The 19,386-nt window shown below is 43.7% G+C and overlaps 1 protein-coding gene and 1 long non-coding RNA gene across 4 annotated transcripts in view; one reads left to right on the top strand and one right to left on the bottom strand.

Moving 5' to 3' along the window:
• The window catches only part of OLFM2 (olfactomedin 2), a 309,721-nt gene that overhangs the window by 103,045 nt on the left and 187,290 nt on the right, over nucleotides 1-19,386 (top strand). Inside the window, exon 1 of one of the 3 annotated variants that reach the window (XM_069972513.1) lies at nucleotides 8,886-8,907. The exons of the other annotated variants lie outside the window; for them this stretch is intronic. The gene's annotated coding sequence lies outside the window, so the exon portion shown is untranslated. Of the gene's footprint in view, nucleotides 1-8,885; nucleotides 8,908-19,386 lie in introns of those variants that run through there. 3 annotated transcript variants of the gene reach the window in all.
• Nucleotides 5,622-18,703, bottom strand: LOC138793871 (uncharacterized). Its single transcript, XR_011363368.1, has 4 exons — nucleotides 18,604-18,703; nucleotides 16,265-16,382; nucleotides 6,071-6,128; nucleotides 5,622-5,975 (listed from the first exon to the last, which is right to left on the bottom strand). It is a non-coding gene; the product is annotated as an uncharacterized lncRNA (long non-coding RNA).

Genomic DNA, 19,386 nt, shown 5'->3' with positions numbered 1-19,386 from the left:
ATCTCAGCCGCTGCAGCCCGGCGCGCGCGCTGAGAGATGAGTCCAACACCCATAGAGAATGACAGGAGAGTCCAGCGCTCCGTCATTCTCTATGAGCGTTAGACTCATCTCTCAGCGCACGCCGGGCTGCAGCGGCTGAGATCTTCATCACCCGACCACCTCCAGAAGCTGGACCTGGCGGAATTAGGTGAGTATAGGGGGCTCTAACGGGGGGTCAGGAGCCTGTCACCCCGGCACGGGGGGTGACAGGTTCCCTTTAACAATGGGGACAATGGGGATAATGGGACCTCTTTCTCATTAACCCTAGATATCCCAGCAGCTGGACCCACACTTTTAGTTACTTATCATCTATTTTGTAGATGTGATAAATTGTAATCTTGGAAGAAGCCCTTTCAAGGGGTACACCAAAGAAGGAAAAAAAATGTTACGTCAACAGGGGTGAGAAGGTTATACAGAGTCTTCTAGTACCTTATTAGCTGCCGTATTCCCTACAGGAAGCAGTGTATTCTTTCCCGTGTGACACAGTGCACTCTGCTGCCACTTCTGTCCGAGTCAGGAACTGTCCAGAGAAGGAAAGGTTTTCTATGGGGATTTGCTACTGCTACTGCTACTGTGTCACACTGGAAAGAATACCTCACTTCCTGCACGACATACAGACACTGATAAGTACTAGAAGACTTACATTTTTTTTAAACAGAATTCATTTTCAAATCTGTATAACTCCACCAGTGGAGGTTAAAAAATGAATAAATAAAAGTCTCTGGAGTATCCCTTTAAGGGTTTTCATGAATGAGTGGGTGTTTTGGATCAAAATGTCTAATTACAATGGGATAGAATAAAATGCCTAGTACCAAAACTTGGTATGATGATAGTTTTAATAAAACAAATAGCTAAATAGATTTAATAGATTTAAAAAAAAAAAAAATTGCATGTAGATCACGGTTGCGTGTAGATCACTTAAGGCCTTATTACACAGGTCAATCTTGAGGAGGAGGAGGCGATTCCTTCTCATTCCCCGCTCGCTGTCCATGCAATTAAACACACAGACATTGAGCGGGTGGCCCATAGGAGAGAGCACCAGTCTGCTGCCACCATTCCTATTACACGGAGTGGCATGCAGCAGACCGTCACTATGCTGATCATTTTGGGTCATTGTGTATGTCGACTGATTGTGACCTCTCAACAAGCTCTAGTACCCCAAGCAATTATCATCCGTAATGGTCGGTAATTGGCCAAGTAAGGCCAATAATCACTTTGTGTAATAGGGTCCTTACTGACTTGGAGATAAAGCAGGTTATCTTCTTAGTTGACTTTGTTGCGTTCAATAGAAAATAAAACATGGAAGGGATCCCAATGACACTAGCATCTGTACTCTCTGCAAGATTTCTACAAGACTGGAGCATAAAGAAAAAAATCTAGGCTTTATGGTCCCTTTAAGTCCTCTCCATTCACTTTCAAAGCAGCACTCAATGTGTTTTCAAGTAGCAGCCAGCCCAGTTATAAAGACCCCCTTTGATTAAAAGGTGTAGAAAAAGAAGTTCAAGAACTTCAAGGATAATTTCTGGAGTGAATTCAGGCAGGCGGCTCCTCTTTGTAAACTTTCTTCGGCAACGATATCTGATAGAAGTTGTTTTATAAATATCTTACGGCGTAACAAGAAATAAGAAAAGGAGCTAATAAGCATTAGGAAAAAAAAGGGCTGTATGGAGCGGCGTGCTCTGTTCTTACCTGGAGATGAGTCTGGGATGTGATATATATATGATTCTAATCTCGTAGAAACACTCGGAGGAAATGCTGATAATCTTGTCTGCTCCACATGTGAGTCTGTGAAATCTGAGCCATCTCCCTCTGACATTGTGCCAATAATGCCATCCCTCCGGAGGTTTAACAAACTAAAGATTTAATCCTTGTAGAACAATAAAGTTCTCTAGATAGAATTATAAGAAAGTATGTCATACAACAGAGACGGGGAAGAACTTGATATTGAAGGACACAAAATTAACTACTTGCCGACAGCTGAATGACTAGAGACTGACTGCTCCGCGTTGGACTCAGCAAGGTTACTTCTGAACATCCATTACTGGCCTTTCCCGGATTTCTGTATACTCGGCACTCAATGAGCACTGTGTACATGGTTTAGAGGGCAGCCATGATGAATTTTGGGCAAGCCATTGGTGGTCAGTAGGTGCTGGGCAGCTGTAGGAGTCTCAGCAGACATAGTTCAGCTCTCCAGCTCACATGAGCTAATACATCATTCCTGGTAACATGGGAAATGGGCAATAATTGTAAGGTTAAAGAGTAGAGATGAGTGAACCAAAGTTGTTGAACCCAGGTTTGCTTCAAGCCTTCCCAAAAGTCCACTTTGGCTTGAACTCGAACTTCATTTTGGCCAAACCTTCTAAAACGAAGAATAAAGAAGACTCTTATGTTCTCTGTTAATGCCTTGCAAACAGCTATTGTAGTCAGTCAAGAAGAAGCAATCCCCCCAAATATTTTTATCACGTTCCAGGGACAAAACCTGGTGATACTCCCAAAAAGGGTAACCTGTAGAACTGTATTATGGAATTTGGCATGATTTGGGACATTTACCCTTTATACCATTTAATTTTTTTCATGATCCTAAATTTGAAGCATTGATTCCATTCCATAAAGATTACTACTTGCATAGCAGGGAGACTATATCCATGAAAAGAACCAGACAGGGAGGCTCCATCCAATATGAGAATAGAGAAGTAAGGTTCTACTCATGAAGAGAAAGAGGCGGGAGACTATATCAGTGAAAGGAATAGAGCATCAAGACTCCAACCAATACAATATTTGACAACTCTTTCTGGCACTGCAAAAAACAAATGACATCCATCCAGTCTCAGTGACCACTAAATCGTCACTCCCAACAGACTAAACTATATTAGTTTCAGACAGTAATTTGGAAAGGTGCCCAGGAGAGAACATAACAGAAAGGTGCCACCCATGAAGGCAACGGGGCAAAAAAGGCATCAACCATGAAGAGAACTGGACAAAAAGGCATCAACCATGAAGAGAACTGGACAAAAGGGCATCAACCATGAAGAGAACTGGACAAAAGGGCATCAACCATGAAGAGAACTGGACAAAAGGGCATCAACCATGAAGAGAACTGGACAAAAGGGCATCAACCATGAAGAGAACTGGACAAAAGGGCATCAACCATGAAGAGAACTGGACAAAAAGGTGTCAACCACGAAGAGAACAGGACAGAAAGGCTCCAACCATGAGGGAAACAGAGCAGGGAGAATATATCCATGAAGAGAATAGAGCAGACAGGCGCCATCCATGAGTAAAACAGAGCAAGGAGACTATATCCATAAAGAGAACAAGGCAGGGAGACTTCATTTAGTATGTGAATAGAGCAGTACGGTTCTACTCATGATGAGAACAGAGCAGGGAAACTATATCCATGAAGAGACTAGAGCAGGAAGCCGGGGCATAACTACCACTGTACAAAGGTGAATGTTGTACCTTGATCTCATAGGATGATCACATTTACCAGACATTCAATAGGTAGATCAAATATGGAGACATTCCCCCATAGCGATCTATATCAACCCACTCATGTTCTAACTGCAATTTATGGTGACGTTTCTTAACTCTGAGCTTACAGGATCACTTCAGGTTAGATAATAGGATAGAGGTGGAAAGTAAACCTGAATAAACCATTTGTAGCCTCTTTCATGCAAGATGACAGCTCTCCGTGGCTTTGGGCAATCCCCCTTTGGCTGCTTGTCCTTTCAGACACTTGACTCTGTGCAGACAGGTCATTATGTTTTTGTCCCCTGAGAATTTTCTCTGAATAAAGATTCAAGCAACCCTAGCCTCTGGTTACAGCTGCCGAGCGCTCAGTCTTCCGATAAGAGACTCCGGCAGTTCTGCTAGAAAATTCCTATTTCAGCCTTTTAACCACGTTTACCCCTTTGACTCCTATGTACTTATGTACTTATGAATTTTATTACAATTCTTGGCTGCCCTCCCAAGCCACCTTTGTCCTAGGAAATCTAGTGAGCTTATAAAGGGTTAAATTATCTGTAACGCCTTCTAAACTAAAGGGATTTGGTTTAACCATCAATGGATACCTTGCCCCGAGACATTTGCATAAATTATTAATAAAGTTACCATTACATAGTAAGAAAATAAATGCGGCACTCAACACCAGACAGATCGTTTCACGCACCTCTGTGCGCTTCGTCTAGGCTGGATTCAGGGCTGGATACCGGGGGGGTCTGTGAAGTGGAGGGGTATCTGCACTGGTTGCCATTCCTCATCTCAGCTGTAAACTCCTCTGATTAATGGAACATCAATGGAATAGCCAAAGAAGTAGCAAAAAGAATTAAACGGAAATTCTTACGAGTTACTATGTGACTTCTTTAAATATTAAAGTGTTACTGGAATGTGAGACCCTCCTCCTCAGCCGGCCAAACATCCAACTCTTTCACTCTAATGAAGCCGGGGAGGTGGTTTTGATTGACAGCATGGAATAGACGCACAGGGAGGGGTGTGTGTGAATTTCTATTTTACTCTTTTTGCTACTTTTTCATTAGGCTAGTATAATCAGAGGGGGCTACAGCTGAGATGAGGAATGGCAACCAGTACAGATCCCTCTCCACCTCACATACCCCTGTATCCAGCCCTGTAACCTTCTCTTATCAGGCCCATGGACCATGCTGCTCTCAGTCACTTTAAGTGCTTTTAAGTTGGGTTTGTCATGCAAACTGCACAGTGTGAACAAGTGTTGGAGGAGTGCTGGCTATTTCTTTTCTTTTCATGTTTAGTTGGATCCTTTATGCCCAGTTTTGTAGACTTCTAGTGTAAGAGATTACTAGTTTAGGGACCAGCTCTCTAGACCTCATTTTTTGAAAATTTTGAAAAAAAAAAAAAAGTTAAAAAAAAAAACTTTTTAGAATAGGTTTTTTATCGTATTTACGATGGAGGGAAGAATATGTGGTAGGTCCTGACACTTGCAGGTTGCTGCAGCATTTTTTCTGTTTTTGTATGTTAGCCACGGCAGCATATAAACAAGTGTGAACAAGTGTTGGTGGAGTGCTGGCTATTTCTTTGCTGTTTATCATCCCATCGTCATCTTGAAGCTACCGTGGTGTGGGCTTCCCTCTTTATGCTGAGCTGCATGCTGGCTGCTCTTACCCCACCTCGAATGGCTCTGCTCCTATCAGGCCACACATTTGGCATGTAGTATAACTTCACTACATGTCTCACTGTCCCAACAACAATGATTATGTTGGGCCCCTAGTTGGTAGATGCTGGACAGCATGTACTGGGAGAGCTGGTTGGGGTAACATATCTAACCTGGTGGTTGGGGTATTGAGATTTTGGGTAGATCAGTGCTTCTCAATTCCAGTAATGAGAAGCCGGTCATGTTTTGAGGATATACCATAAAAAGAACACCTGTGATAATACCTGATGTATAACTATACCACCTGTGAAATCCTGTTGGTGGCCATGATGACTAGAATTGGGAAGCACTGGGGTAGATGACGCTATAGAATTATGCAATAAGAGTTCTTCTTTTGATAACTTTATTTTCATAGCAAATATTCAAAATGCATATAAATTACAGCCTGTGGGTCCATTGTCAATGGCAACCATGGAGATCTCTCTAGTTATGCCACTGCATGGTGCCTTGTACTGCTGCCTATCTCCATTCATATCAAGGCCAGACACTTGAATGAAGTTGGTTTGAACTCCATTAGTCATGGATCTTCCTCCGTTGGACTCCCGCAGATTAAATTTAGTTGTTCTGTACCATTGGAGCAGTCATGGGTGGCTTCTCCCTGCCCCACCAGCCTTGACTGATTGATATATCCCTGTCTACGTATTGGGAGACACATCTATCAAACAAGGCCGGCAAGGCAGACAGAAGCCCCTGGGGACTGATATGATGACTCGTAGTTCAGGCAGGAGGATGACACATTCCATTCAAAGTACTGCGGGATGATAATAAATTATATTATTACACCTTCTTGGTATATCCCAGGAATCCTTTTTAATAGGCTGAATGAGAATGGAAAAGAAAACTTACTCTTACTTCAATGGGCCTGAGCTGCAATACTAGACACTTCCTGTGGACAAGAGGGGCGCTGTCACCAGAAAAAGAAAAAAAAATAATCTCATGCAGCCCCTTTAATAAAAGAGCACTTGCTGTGGCCTATGTACAATATATTGTTCCCTGGTGTCAACTACTCTTAGGGTCCTATTCCACGGGCCGATGGGGGCCTGATCAATAATGTAAACGAGCACCGATCTGCTAGATCGGTGCTCGTTTACTGGGCCTATTCCACGCCCGATAATCGTTTAGCAAGGGCTGCAGGGACATCAATATCGATGTCCTTGCAGCCCTTGTTTAAACACCATACATTACCTAACCATGCTTCAGGGCTTCTCCCGATCCCGCGCGCAGCAGCAGCTTCGGAGCGGCCTGTCTGAGCTGACAGACCGCTCAGCCAATCACTGGCTGCGGCGGTCCTGGCCAGTGATTGGCTGAGCGGTCTGTCAGCTCAGACAGGCCGCTCCGAAGCTAATGCTGCACGCGGGACCGGGGGGAAGAAGGAGCGCAGGAGAAGCCCTGCAACATGGTTAGGTAATGTATGGTGTTTGTGATATGGTCGCTCGCCTGCCGCGCACCGCTATTCCACGCAGCGATGCGCGGTCGGTGCCCGATGATTTTAGGTTTGCACCTAAATAAACGATCAACCGATCAGGTGATCGTTGTCTCTATTCCACGGAGCGATATCGAATAGGCCCCTTATTGTTACAAAAAAAGTGTGTTACCAGAAAGCCCAGATAAGTATTTGCCCCCCATGATCTCTGCTTTAACTCACATAAGTCTATGTCTGAAAATCCCAACACATTTTATACATGAATAACTTAAATGAGTATCCCTTTAATTTGGTTGGCTGAACCTATAGTAAATTCTATAGGATGAGAAAGCTAGCAGTATACATATGCAGATGGGTGGCGGAGAAGGAGGTGCTGGAGGCAGCTGATTCTACAAATCTTGGCAGGAATCCATTGAATTGCCTGCAGAGTTTCTCTTAACACAAATTATCCAGAAATCTTCCATTTGCGTGGGTGGGGGTCTGTGCTCGCCTTGTTTCCTTAGATGTTAGACAATATATTCTTTATACACTTCTTAAGGAAGAAATATAGTAGTGTTCTTCCCTAGAGAAGAATCCATCAAAGAAAAGCAAAAATCATAAAGTACCCTAACACCTGAGGAGAAAAAATGGTGGAGCTAAGAAGAACTAGTTTTTTTAAATCAACTACAGTAGTGTCAGAGAGCCTGAAAGATTTGTAAATTGCTTCAATATAAAAAAAAAAATCTCAAGTTTTCCAGTACTTTTCATTTGCTGTATGTCCTGCAGAAAGTTATGTATTCTTTCCAGTCTGACACAATGCTCTCTGCTGCCACCTCTGTCCATGTCAGGAACTGTCCAGAGCAAAGACAATCCCTATAGAAAACATATCCTTTGTACAGTTCCTGACAGAGGTGGCAGCAGAGGGCATTGTGCTAGCCTGAAAAGAATACACCACTTTGTGCTGGACATACAACAGCTGATAAGTACTGAAATGCATGAATTTTTTTAATAGAAGTAATGAAAAAATCTGTATAAATTTATCTTTGATTTAACAACTTTAAGTTGATTTGAAAACATTTTTCCCCTGGAGTACCCCTTTAAGATATCATATGGGGGTACAATTTATGGAGGACCAAGTTAATGATACGAAATGATGATAATAAAGATGAAGATGAAATGACTGATATATCATTGTACTCATCAAGGTTGATTATAGTGATGATGATGATGATGATGATGATGATGATGTTAGTGCGGTTACTGGTGAAGATATCGATCATGATATTCATAGAGAACAGGATGTTATTGATGCTAACGGTAATGATGATAAAGATGCATCTTCCTCCCCATCATCAGTGTAATTGATGATCTTATTTAAAGGGTTGTCTTAGTTTAGAAGACTGATTTTCTTATACCCTATTAGAAATCTCTGAGAAAATTAAGGGGTTCCCTGGTCATGAACATCATCCATTGGCCACAATATAGAGTTGTTACCCAGAGGGCCATTGATATAAATGGACAATGTGTAATGCAAAATTTCACCTGTAGTGGCGCTGCTGTAAAATTAAACTTAGGGTCCTATTACACAGGCCGATAGGGGCCTGATAATAACTGTAAACGAGCGCCGATCTGCTAGATCGGCGCTCGTTTACTGGGCCTAGTCCACGGCCTGATAATCGTTTAACAAGGACTGCATGGACATCGTTACCGATGTCCCTGCACCCCTTGCTTAAACTGTAAGCTAAGACAGGCCGCTCTGAAGCTGGAGCGCGTGGGACACAGGGAGAAACAGACTGCAGCATGCATAGGTAATGTATACAGTTTGGAAATCGTCAGCCTATTACACGTAGCAATGCACGGTCGGCACCCGACAATTATAGGTCCAAACTAGAGATGAGTGAACCGGGTTCGGATTCGAGTGGATCCGAACCCGATAGTTCGGCATTTGATTAGTGGTGGCCAGGGCCGTTTCTAGCACCGTGCAGGCCGGGCCACTGCACAGGGCGCTGACAGCTAGGGGGCGCCCTCCCTCACCACACAGCATCAGTGATGTTCTGCACAGGGCAGCAGGCTCGGACTTTGGAGCGCCCCCACACACAGTACCTGGCTCCTGGGGGCTCCTCTGTGGCCTGTGACCAGAGGGAAGAGGATAGAGGAGGCAGCAGGGACTCCTCCATGTTCCCCCCTGCGGCTCTGCTGATGATCCAGCACAGGCAGCAGCTCCAGTGTGAGGCGTCTCCTCCCCCGACCCGGCCTGCACAAGGCTGAGGAGAGCGTCTATGTAAGTGCTGCTGTCTCTCTGGTGGGGGAGAGGGGGGGTCACTGTGGGGGATCAGCAGTGCAGTGTTGGGGTGTATGTGATTGTTGGGTGGGGGGGCAGCTTCATACCCCACAGTCTATACTTTCTCATCTTCCCTCTAACTTTCATCCTTTCCCCTTAGCTCACAAGACTCTGCAGCTTCGGGAGGAGGGGGTGGGGGAGGGTTATTAGCATAGGACCTGTGCCTGGTGATTTACCCGTTCTTGTGTGTGATATCCTATGTAATGTATAGTGTGCTGTGTGTGATATCCTATGTAATGTATAGTGTGCTGTGTGTGATATCCTATGTAATGTATAGTGTGCTGTGTGTGTGTGATATCCTATGTAATGTATAGTGTGCCGTGTGTGTGTGATATCCTATGTAATGTATAGTGTGCTGTGTGTGTGTGATATCCTATGTAATGTATAGTGTGCTGTGTGTGTGTGATATCCTATGTAATGTATAGTGTGCTGTGTGTGATATCCTATGTAATGTATAGTGTGCTGTGTGTGATATCCTATGTAATGTATAGTGTGCTGTGTGTGTGATGTCCTATGTAATGTATAGTGTGCTGTGTGTGTGATATCCTATGTAATGTATAGTGTGCTGTGTGTGTGATGTCCTATGTAATGTATAGTGTGCTGTGTGTGATATCCTATGTAATGTATAGTGTGCTGTTTGTGTTCTATGTATGTGTGATGTCCATACTGTGTAGTATACAAGTATAGTGTGTGTATGTATTTGTGTGTGTGTGTATATGTATGTATATATATATAAAATTGTATGTAAATACATATCTATTGATCTGTCTGTATGTACACTAGAGATGAGACAACTTAGGTTAGCTTCAGAGGCGTAACTACCACTATAGCAGTCATAGCAGCTGCTATGGGGCCCACCACATCAGCGGGGCCCCATTGCCCACTCCTGCAATACCCTTGCCCCTTAAGCTGTCATCATTTGCAGCACCAGGTGGACAGCTTAGGGTCAGTCGGGAAGGAAGGGGGGCCCAATCAAAAGTTTGCTATGGGGCCCTGCTATTTCTAGCTACGCCCCTGGGTAGCTTCACACGTACCGGATTCGCAGCAGATCTCACGCTGCGAGTTTGGAAGTGTGATTTGCAAGTGTGATTTGCAGCATGAAATCCGATGCCAATCCGGTAAGTGTGAAGCTACCCTTACAGTAAGGTCCAGAACCAGACCCGCATGGTGCAGCTGTTGATAACGCAGCCTGGAAAAGAAAAAAGATACAGCTACACCCTCCAATTCTGGTTCAGGTTCAAACTTACCAAGGGTTTATAAGGGCACATCCACACATACCGCATTTGCAGTAAATTTCACGCTGGGAGTATCACAGTGAAATCTGCTGCTATACTGATTTCTATTACAGTCTATGGCGCTCCATTCTTCCATTTCTGAGGCGGATTTTCATTCCTCTGGAAGAATGAATAGTGCCATAGACTTGTAAAAGATAAAGCAAATCATTAACTTAGATTTTCCCGGTAATGCTACTAGCGGTGCCTGGAAGATGCCAAAATGCTTCCTTACCCTGTGTTCTATGTCTTCTGTAGAAATTTAGGTGCTGAAACGGTCTAATATTTTGGCGCATGAATCAAGCAGAGAGCCAGGAACTAGTCACCTGGGCTGTGACTAGTCATGGCTCTCTGCCTGTCCGGGAGCTCTGCAGGATGACTGACAGGGAAATAGGTCGGTTAGAAGCCTCTTTTCCTGTCAGTCATATCAGAACGCATCCTTTTTTTTTATCGTACACAAAAATTCAGTCTACTGTGTTTTTGTGTATGTTAAAAAAAACAGAAGTCAATGGAAAAACAGATCAGAACGAATGCACACGAGCATCCATTTTTCCATACATTTTTTATCCGTTTTTTGGAAAAACATCGCAAAAAAGTAGTGTGAACCCAGTCTTAGTAAATTCAGAGGGGCCTGCTCCGGAACCAATGCGCCTCCAACTACAACAGCTGCAAACACTACAACTCCCAGCATGTACTGACAGTCCACAGCCCTCAGAATATACTGGAAGTTGAAGTACAAATGAACAGACACCTCAAGGTGTTGTCATCTCACAAGCTATAACTTCCAGCATACCCTGAGAGCTTCATAAGTGTAAGGCATTCTGAGAGTTGTAGTTGTTATTTAATGAAGCTGTGGTGTCTCTTCTCACTGGTTCCTTCTGTAGGTGTCCCCCAGTATCAGCCCTCCCAGGAGTCCAGGACACATGTTCCATAAAGGGGCGCTCTGCATTGTGTGTCCCACCCAGACCTCGCACCTTACTCAGCAGTGATTGATAGCGGCCCCCCATTAATAGGAGGTGGGGGGGGGGGGCGCTTTTCTCAGAGTTGCCCTGTTGCCAAAATGGCCTAGAAACTGCCCTGGTGGTGGCTGCTGAACTTGGATAAAGCTCTAAGGTTGTCTGGAAAACGTGGATGCAGCCAATGACTATATCCATGATTTCCACATAGCCTTAGAGATTTATCCAACTTCAGCAGCCTCCGCTAATCAAATGCCGAAAGTTCGGGTTCGGATCGACTCGAGCATGCTCCAGGTTCGCTCATCTCTAGTCCAAACCTATATCAACGATCGGCCGATGATCGTTTTCATCGGCTGAACGTTGTGTTAATTACGGAGCGATAATCGGCCGGATAGGACAGATTTGGCCTATTATCGTTCCGTGTAATAGTACCCTTACTGCCACATTTAATTTGATCCCACCAGGAAAAATGAGAGAATCCCTTTATCACATGTACTGATGATACTAGCCAGGATATTTCTCTTGGTATTCATGGTTATCATGATGACATGTCAATTCTTTAAGCGGAGAGTGAAGGCGAGGGAGGCCTCCCATTAAAAAGAGACAGTAAGCAGGATTGGGCACGGAGTCTGTGGGGAGGGGGTTCCAAGCGGAATTTCTGTGCCGATTCCGTAGTGTGAACGGGCCTTATGGTGTTATCACTAATAGTACTGGCTTCTTTGTGGTTTTGTCTGCTTCACTCCCGACAGGAAGTTTAAAATACAAGAACAACACAATGAGGGAGATTTATCAAACATGGTGTAAAGTGAAACTGGCTCAGTTGCCCCTAGCAACCAATCAGATTCCACCTTTCATTCCTCACAGGCTCTTTGGAAAATGAAAGGTGGAATCTGATTGGTTGCTAGGGGCAACTGAGCCCGTTTCACTTTACACCATGTTTGATAAATCTCCCCCAATGTGTATTGTCTTCAGATCTCCAACTCCTCCATCTTTCTGTAGGCAACGCATCATTCTCTGATGTCATAGGAGGCGTGACTGGATCTTGTATCTGAGCTCTAGCCCCTCCCCCTGAGTAATGTCACTACTCACCATCTACATCATCATCTCCCTGTCATATACACAGATACAGTTATATTTTTATCAGGACATTTAGGGAGAGTGAGGAGTGATTACAGCATGCTGCCTTGTGCTGAATGATGCTCCACAAAGAGCAGACAGGGAGTGAATGCAGCAAGTGCAATAGTCTGCAGTAAAATGAGATGTTGAGCACCAGCTTTGAGTGGGGAACTAACAGGGGATTGGAACAGGCAGGGTGGGAGGACTGCAGTAGCGGTATATAATAGGTCTGGGGGGCTCATGGCCTCCCAAGCAGACTTGTGGTGTATTATCTCCAGGCTACAGCCAGGAGACAATGCAGTAACATTACAGAACATACTGACGGACCTTATCATGTGACAATGATGTCACCACAGGTCCTTTACAGGCTGCTTTATGGAAGAAAATGACCAAAGCTAGTGCCGCCATAGATACAGTGGGTTGGAGGGGGGCAAGCTTGGTGAACAGCCCGGGGCCCATGGTAAAGTTAATCCGCCCCTGGAGGACTGTGATGGACGGCTGAGGGAAAGCAATGTATTCTGTACTGCTAAAAAAAAACGTACTTTGGTAGTTTCTGAACTGAAAAAAAAAAAATAGACAAGCAGTACTCACTTATTTCCCTGTACCACAGATAAACAGTGCCCCACTAACCTCTAATTGCTGATCCCAGTTTTAAAGCAGTATTCTGGATACTAAACTTTTTTTTTTCTTATAGATTGTGATGCAGCCACAATAACAAAACAAAGCAAAAAAATAAAAACAACACATACTCACCTAGCTTACTCTCTCGGGGCTTCCACTGCAATGTCTTCTAGCAATTTGTAGGCCATACTGGCTGGTACTTTCTAGGTGGACTTATCTCGTCATTGACGGCCCGCTCAGCCAATCATTTACTGAATGGACTGACACTGCCAAGATGAGTCTGTTTCAGAAGTAGCAGCCAGTGTGACCTGCAAGTCATCCCAGAAAGAGCCCTGAGGGAGCAAGGCAGAGGTGAGTACGTTTTTTTTTCTCCAATGCCGCCCTAGCACTATATATATATATATATATATATATATATATATATATATATAATAGAACCGAGCATTGAGACTGGATTGAGTGTAAAGTAAAACAAATGGATTGAGTTTAGTGCTGAGCGGTGAGGTCGTGCTGGGCATTTCTAAAGAGCATGGTACTAATATGAAGCCAGAGCCGCAGGATGCATATATTTGTACTTCTGTTTAGAAGCTTAAGGTTTCTGGCTGCTGTTCCTGTATTATATCATATCCTTAAACGAGGTTGTCCAGTGGAATGAAAGTTAAGTAAAATAGGGGCAGACTGGGCTAAATGAAATCAAAATAAAGTACTCACCTTACCCCTGCTGCTGCCCGCTTTTTTACTCCACCGGACAACCCCCGTTTAAGGATATGATATAATACAGGAACAGCAGCCAGGTGTATTTCAAGGGATTAGTAATAAAGTTGAGCTTAGAATAAGAAAATAACTAGAAACCTTAAGCTTCTAATCAGAAGTACAAATACATGTATCCTGCGGCTCTGGCTTCATATTAGTGCCATGCTCTTCAGAGATGCCCAGCACGATCGCGCCGCTCAGCACTAAACTCAATGCATTTGTTTTACTTTGCAATCAATCCAGTCTCAATGCTGGATTCTATTAACTGTACACAGTGTTTCAGCCACTAATCCCTATTGATAATCCGACCTACTCACAAACACTTTTCTCAGCTGGGCAGAACGCTAAACAAACCGGCCAGCCCCCGATGTGTTGTGTCCACACGTCGCAGGATGCTGGATGCGTCTTCCAAGCAGATGGTGTAGTAGAGGGGAAGACTTAGTTATAATTAAACACTTAGCGCCCTCATCCAGAAGGGACGCGGAATGATAGGATTACAATTAACGTAACACAGAGGCGTGAGCTAATGGGGGGGGACTACAATGGAGACAAATGGTGGAAGGAATAATTCGGAGAAAGAAACATGTTACTCCACACCAGGCTTGGCATAGAGATTTTCTGGGTGGTGACTTGTCTCTTCTGCCAACAAAAGACAAACTATTTGGAACAAGCTGGTACCCACAGACTAAACAGGTGCCAGGCAATGATATGCCGAAGGGCAGGTCACAGGATGCTCAGATGTTCTTTATGAAAGTTTTTTAAAAAGATATTTCTGCCACCATATCCGCAACGTTTGGGTTAGCACTAGAGATGAGAGCAACTGGAGCATGCCGGAGTCTCTGATGGGTCAGTGGCTAAAGAAGTTGGCTGCAGCCCTAAGGAATCTTGGAAAACATGGATACAGCTACAGCATATGGCCTATGGCTGTATTCCTGTTTTCTCGGACTCCCCAGGGTTGCATTCGACTTCTTCAGCTACCAGTATTCCAATTTCTGAAAAGCAATGATGACTATCTGACTAACAGGACCCCAGTCATAGAAAAAAGGATTTGCAGCCTCTAAACGAATCTGTGTTGGTTAAATGGGGTGCACTATCTTGGCATCCTATGGTTGGGTAGCATGCATGTACCCATCACAGAGACCATACCAAAACTGGCAATAGGGGTGCTCTGATTTTATGACATGACTTTAGAGATGAGTGCAATGCAACTCGAGCATCTCCGAGTTTCAATCCTTTGGCATTTGATTAGCAGTGGCTGAAGAACTTGGATGCAGGCCTAGGGAGTCCAGAAAAACATGGATATGGCCTATGGCTGCATCCATGTTTTCCAGGCAGCCCTAGGGCTGTATCCAACTTCTTCAGCCACTGCTAATCAAATGCCGAAGGATCTGAACTCGGACATGCTCGAGTTGCGCTCATCTCTACTTATCACATAATTCTGGTTGCATATGGTAGATAGTCATATGGATAATATTGAACTTTATTTACTAGTGTCACAACAAGTCGGAAAGCGGTTCTGGGAAAACTTTTTTCCATCGTAGTCCCCATAGACAGTTGCTTTCATCCCATTTATGTTATGCACACATAATTGGCAATAGTTGCGATTTTGTTGAAATAATACTGCAGACTAGGCTGCAAACGTAGTAAGGCTATTGGTTGTTCTTTTTGGTGCGTTGCCAAGTAGTCTTGGTGGGCGGGGCTCATTTCTTCTGAGAGAGAGAGAAAAAATTTAACCGCTTAAACACTGGTGATGTCATCATCAAGGTAAAATTTGCCGACCAGTAAGGGGTTGGACACTTTATAGTAATATAATTCAGTGTACGGTATTAGTATTTGTACTTCTGTGTACCTCATTGAGCTAACATCAGACTGCCCTCCTCCAGACTGTGCTGTCCTGCTCTGTGGTAAGTCTGTCCATAAGATGGACGACATGGAGGAGCATGTGACCATGCCCCGCCCCCAGTGTCCTCCATAGGAATATACAGTCTCAGTTTTGGACACTTGGGGCGGGGCATGGTCATATGCTCCTCCATGTCACTGTCAGCCGTCTTATGGACAGAATCACCACAGAGCAGGAGGACACAGCCTGGAGGAGGGGAGTACACTTACTAATACTGTACTCTGAACTATTTTACTATAAAGTGGCCAATCCCTTCAATTAGAAATCTATATACAATCACAACGCACTAGTGTTGTCATCAAGACATCAGGTGACCATGAGTCTGATCAGTTGGTAAACGCCCCCTGATCCTAGAGTATTCATGGACCCTTTTAACCGTCCTGCAGTAGGCCAGTAGCTGGCCATGGAACCATCCCGCTAGTTTTGCCACTTTCTAACGCTATTCCTTTATCTATCCTGTAGCTGTAGAGTATATCTATGACTTGCTTTATATTTATATCTCTCTTATAAGTTATATCTCCGCATGTCAGTTAAACATGAGTTGATGGAAAGCCAATGACAGTGAATAGAGATGTAAGTCGCTTTGTGATTGCCCGCTGAGCTGACAGTTATCTGAAGACGCAGGCTACACAGGCACTGGGGGAGATAAGAGGGATTTGTTGCTATACTCTCATACTTACATCTCTATCACAGATTGTACGCAGCAGAAAAAATGTAAGCTTCTCTTTATCTTCCTCTATGAAATACCAGCTTCTTATACTCTTTGAGGCTTCTGTTCTTGACTGTAGCACGGAAGGCCTATGAATAGTGGAAGATCACACCTGCTAAATTGGAGTATATAGGCATTCAAATAAACAGTGTATTATGCCTGGGTCTTCGGAGATCGCCCGGCATGGGTTGTCAGAGGCTTCTTCTAATGGGCCCTCGATTAGAACCACCGTGCCAGTTAAAGTGTCACTTTTTTTTGCAGAGATCAATAGTACAGACTATTTTAAGAAACTTTGTAATTGGGTTTATTAGCCGTAAAATGTCTTATTATCATGAAAAAGCAGTTTGAATCTCTCCCCCCTGTCTTCATGGTTCTCTATGGAGAGGGGAGGGGTGGAGGCAGATGAGGCACCAAAACAGGACAACAAAGAGTTAATTTACAGCTACATCACTGGGCTATCTCCTCTGAAGTCAGCATTGACCTCTCTGACCTCTGAATACCAGCTTTCACACAGCTCCCTCTGTGTAATCCTTTGTTCTCTGCTGCCGGCTAATCTCCCCCCTCCCCTCTCCATAGAACAGACAGGGCATGACTGATGTAAAAGAGTCGAGATTTCCTGATAATGAGCAGTGAATGAGAGAGAGAGGAGGTGGGGGGGGCTGGGGGAAGTCTTTTTGAATGCGGATAATGGCATATTTGCCTAATAAACCCCATTACAAAGTTTCTTAAAATTGCCTGGACTATTGATTTCTGCAAAAAAACAAAACAAAAAAACATGGCAGTGGCCCTTTAACCCCTAGATGACCAAGGACCGGTACGTCCTGGAAGTCTGTCCCCAGACGACCCTGGACGTTCCGGTACCTCCTGAGCTATGAAACGTGCTCCGGAGCGGAGCGCGCTTCATAGCAGGTGGGGGCCGGCTGCAATCAGCAACCGGCACCTCACCGTTAATGACACGCTGCAGCGATCGCGCTGCAGCGTGACATTAACTCCTTAAACGCCGCGGCTGCGGCATTTAAGTGTAAGTGACAGAGGGAGTCCCCTGTCGCTTACCGATCGGGACCCCCGCAGTGTGACTACGGGGGTCCCGATTGGTAAAACGGACCGCCGGAGGTCTCTCACCTACCTCCATGCGGTCCGATCGGCGATCTGCTGCACTGAGCCTGCACAGGCGGGCTCAATGAGCAGATCGCTGGTAACACTGATCAATGCTATGCCTAAGGCATAGCAATGATCAGTATAAAAATCAAACAAATCTATGTACAAGTCCCCCAAAGGGACTTAAAATGTATTAAAAAAAGTTAAAAACACCAACACACTACCCCAAAACCCCTCCCCCAATAAAAGTCTAAATCACCCCCATTTCCCCATATATATATATATATATATATATATATATATATATATATATAACATATAAAAATAAATAAATAAACATATAATATACCGTAGCGTGCGTAATTGTCCGAACTATTAAAATATAACAAGAGTCATTGCGAACGGTGAACGGCGTACACGAAAAGAGGGAAAAAAGTGCGCGGATTACCGATTTTATGTTACATTATATATAAAAAAAAATTAATAAAAAGTGATCAAAACGTCCGATCTTCATAAATATGGTACTAATAAAAACTAGAGATCATGGCGGAAAGAATGACACCCCATACAGCCCCGTAGATAAAAAAAAATAAAACTGTTATAAGCGTCACAATAGGCCCATTTTTTTAATATTTAATTGCCAAAAATTTTCTTTAAAATATATATATAACATTAGAGAATCTGTGTAACCTGCATATGGTTGTGTTCGGACTGACCTATAGAGTAATGGTATCATGTCGCTGTTACCATATAGTGCATTACGTAGACACAGGAACCCCCCAAACCTTACCATATTGCATTCTTTTTTACGATTTCACCTATTTATATCTTAATAAATAATATATTTGGGATTCCATCATACATGTTATGGTAAAATGAATGACGCCATTACTCAGTACAACTATTCCTGTAACATACAAGCCATTATATGGCCTTGTAGATAGAAAACTGAAAGTGCTAGAGCTCTTAGAAGGAGAGAAGGGAAAAACGAAAGCGCAAAGATCAAAATTTGCGCAGTCTACTGGGTCATTTTGGGCCTGGTCCTCAAAGGGTTAAAACTTTTGGTTTACTCCCGATTGGACTATCATTTTCTGAGGGATGAAGCACATGCTGAGTCCAGGGAATGTTTGCAGTAAGAACATATAAATCAATAATCCTGAGGTCTCCACCAACCCCATTAAAAACCCACCTTTAAAGAAAAGTTGTCCTTACCTAGTGCTTTGCTCAGGGACTGACACTGATTTTGGTCAGGTAGGCCCTACCAATCAAATACATATATGAAAAAGCTCCTGCCTCCTAACCCACACAAGGGGGGAGATTTATCAAACATGGTGTAAAGTTAAACTGGCTCAGTCGCCCCTAGCAACCAATCAGATTCCACCTTTCATTCCTCACAGACTCTTTGGAAAATGAAAGGTGGAATCAGATTGGTTGCCAGGGGCAACTGAGCCAGTTTCACTTTACACCATATTTGATAAATCTCTCCCAAGGACTCTATGGCAGATCTCTGATTTGGTAAATATCCCCAGTCATGTTCTAATGGCCCTATTACTCGGGACGATTGTTGTGTGGAAAATCTAATTTAAACAATAATAGTCCTGTGTAAAGGTGCGTTTACACATAACGATTATCATGCAAATTTGTGCAATAACGATCGTATTCGAACGATAATCGTACGTGTAATCGCCGCGAACGATCAAACGACGAATGAGAAGTCGTTCATTTTGATCTTTCAACATGTTCTCAAATCGTCGTTCGCAAAAAATTAGCAAATCGTTCCGTGTAAACAGTCGTTCGCCGATTTAACCAATGTGTGAGAGAGGCTTAAGCGATCACAAAACGATCGCAAAACGAATTTTCCATAAGATATATTGTTCCGTCTAAATGCTGATCGTTATGAAAAAAAATTGTTACTCCGACATCGCTAATCGTACGATCGGGCCAATTATCGTTTCGTGTAAACGCACCTTAATTGGAGGCAACGACTGAAAAATC

The sequence above is a fragment of the Dendropsophus ebraccatus genome, chromosome 1, assembly GCF_027789765.1.
Source record: "Dendropsophus ebraccatus isolate aDenEbr1 chromosome 1, aDenEbr1.pat, whole genome shotgun sequence".
Taxonomy (NCBI): Eukaryota; Metazoa; Chordata; class Amphibia; order Anura; family Hylidae; genus Dendropsophus; species Dendropsophus ebraccatus.
Note: the sequence above shows the minus strand (reverse complement) of the source record. Positions and strands in the feature narration are given on the sequence as shown.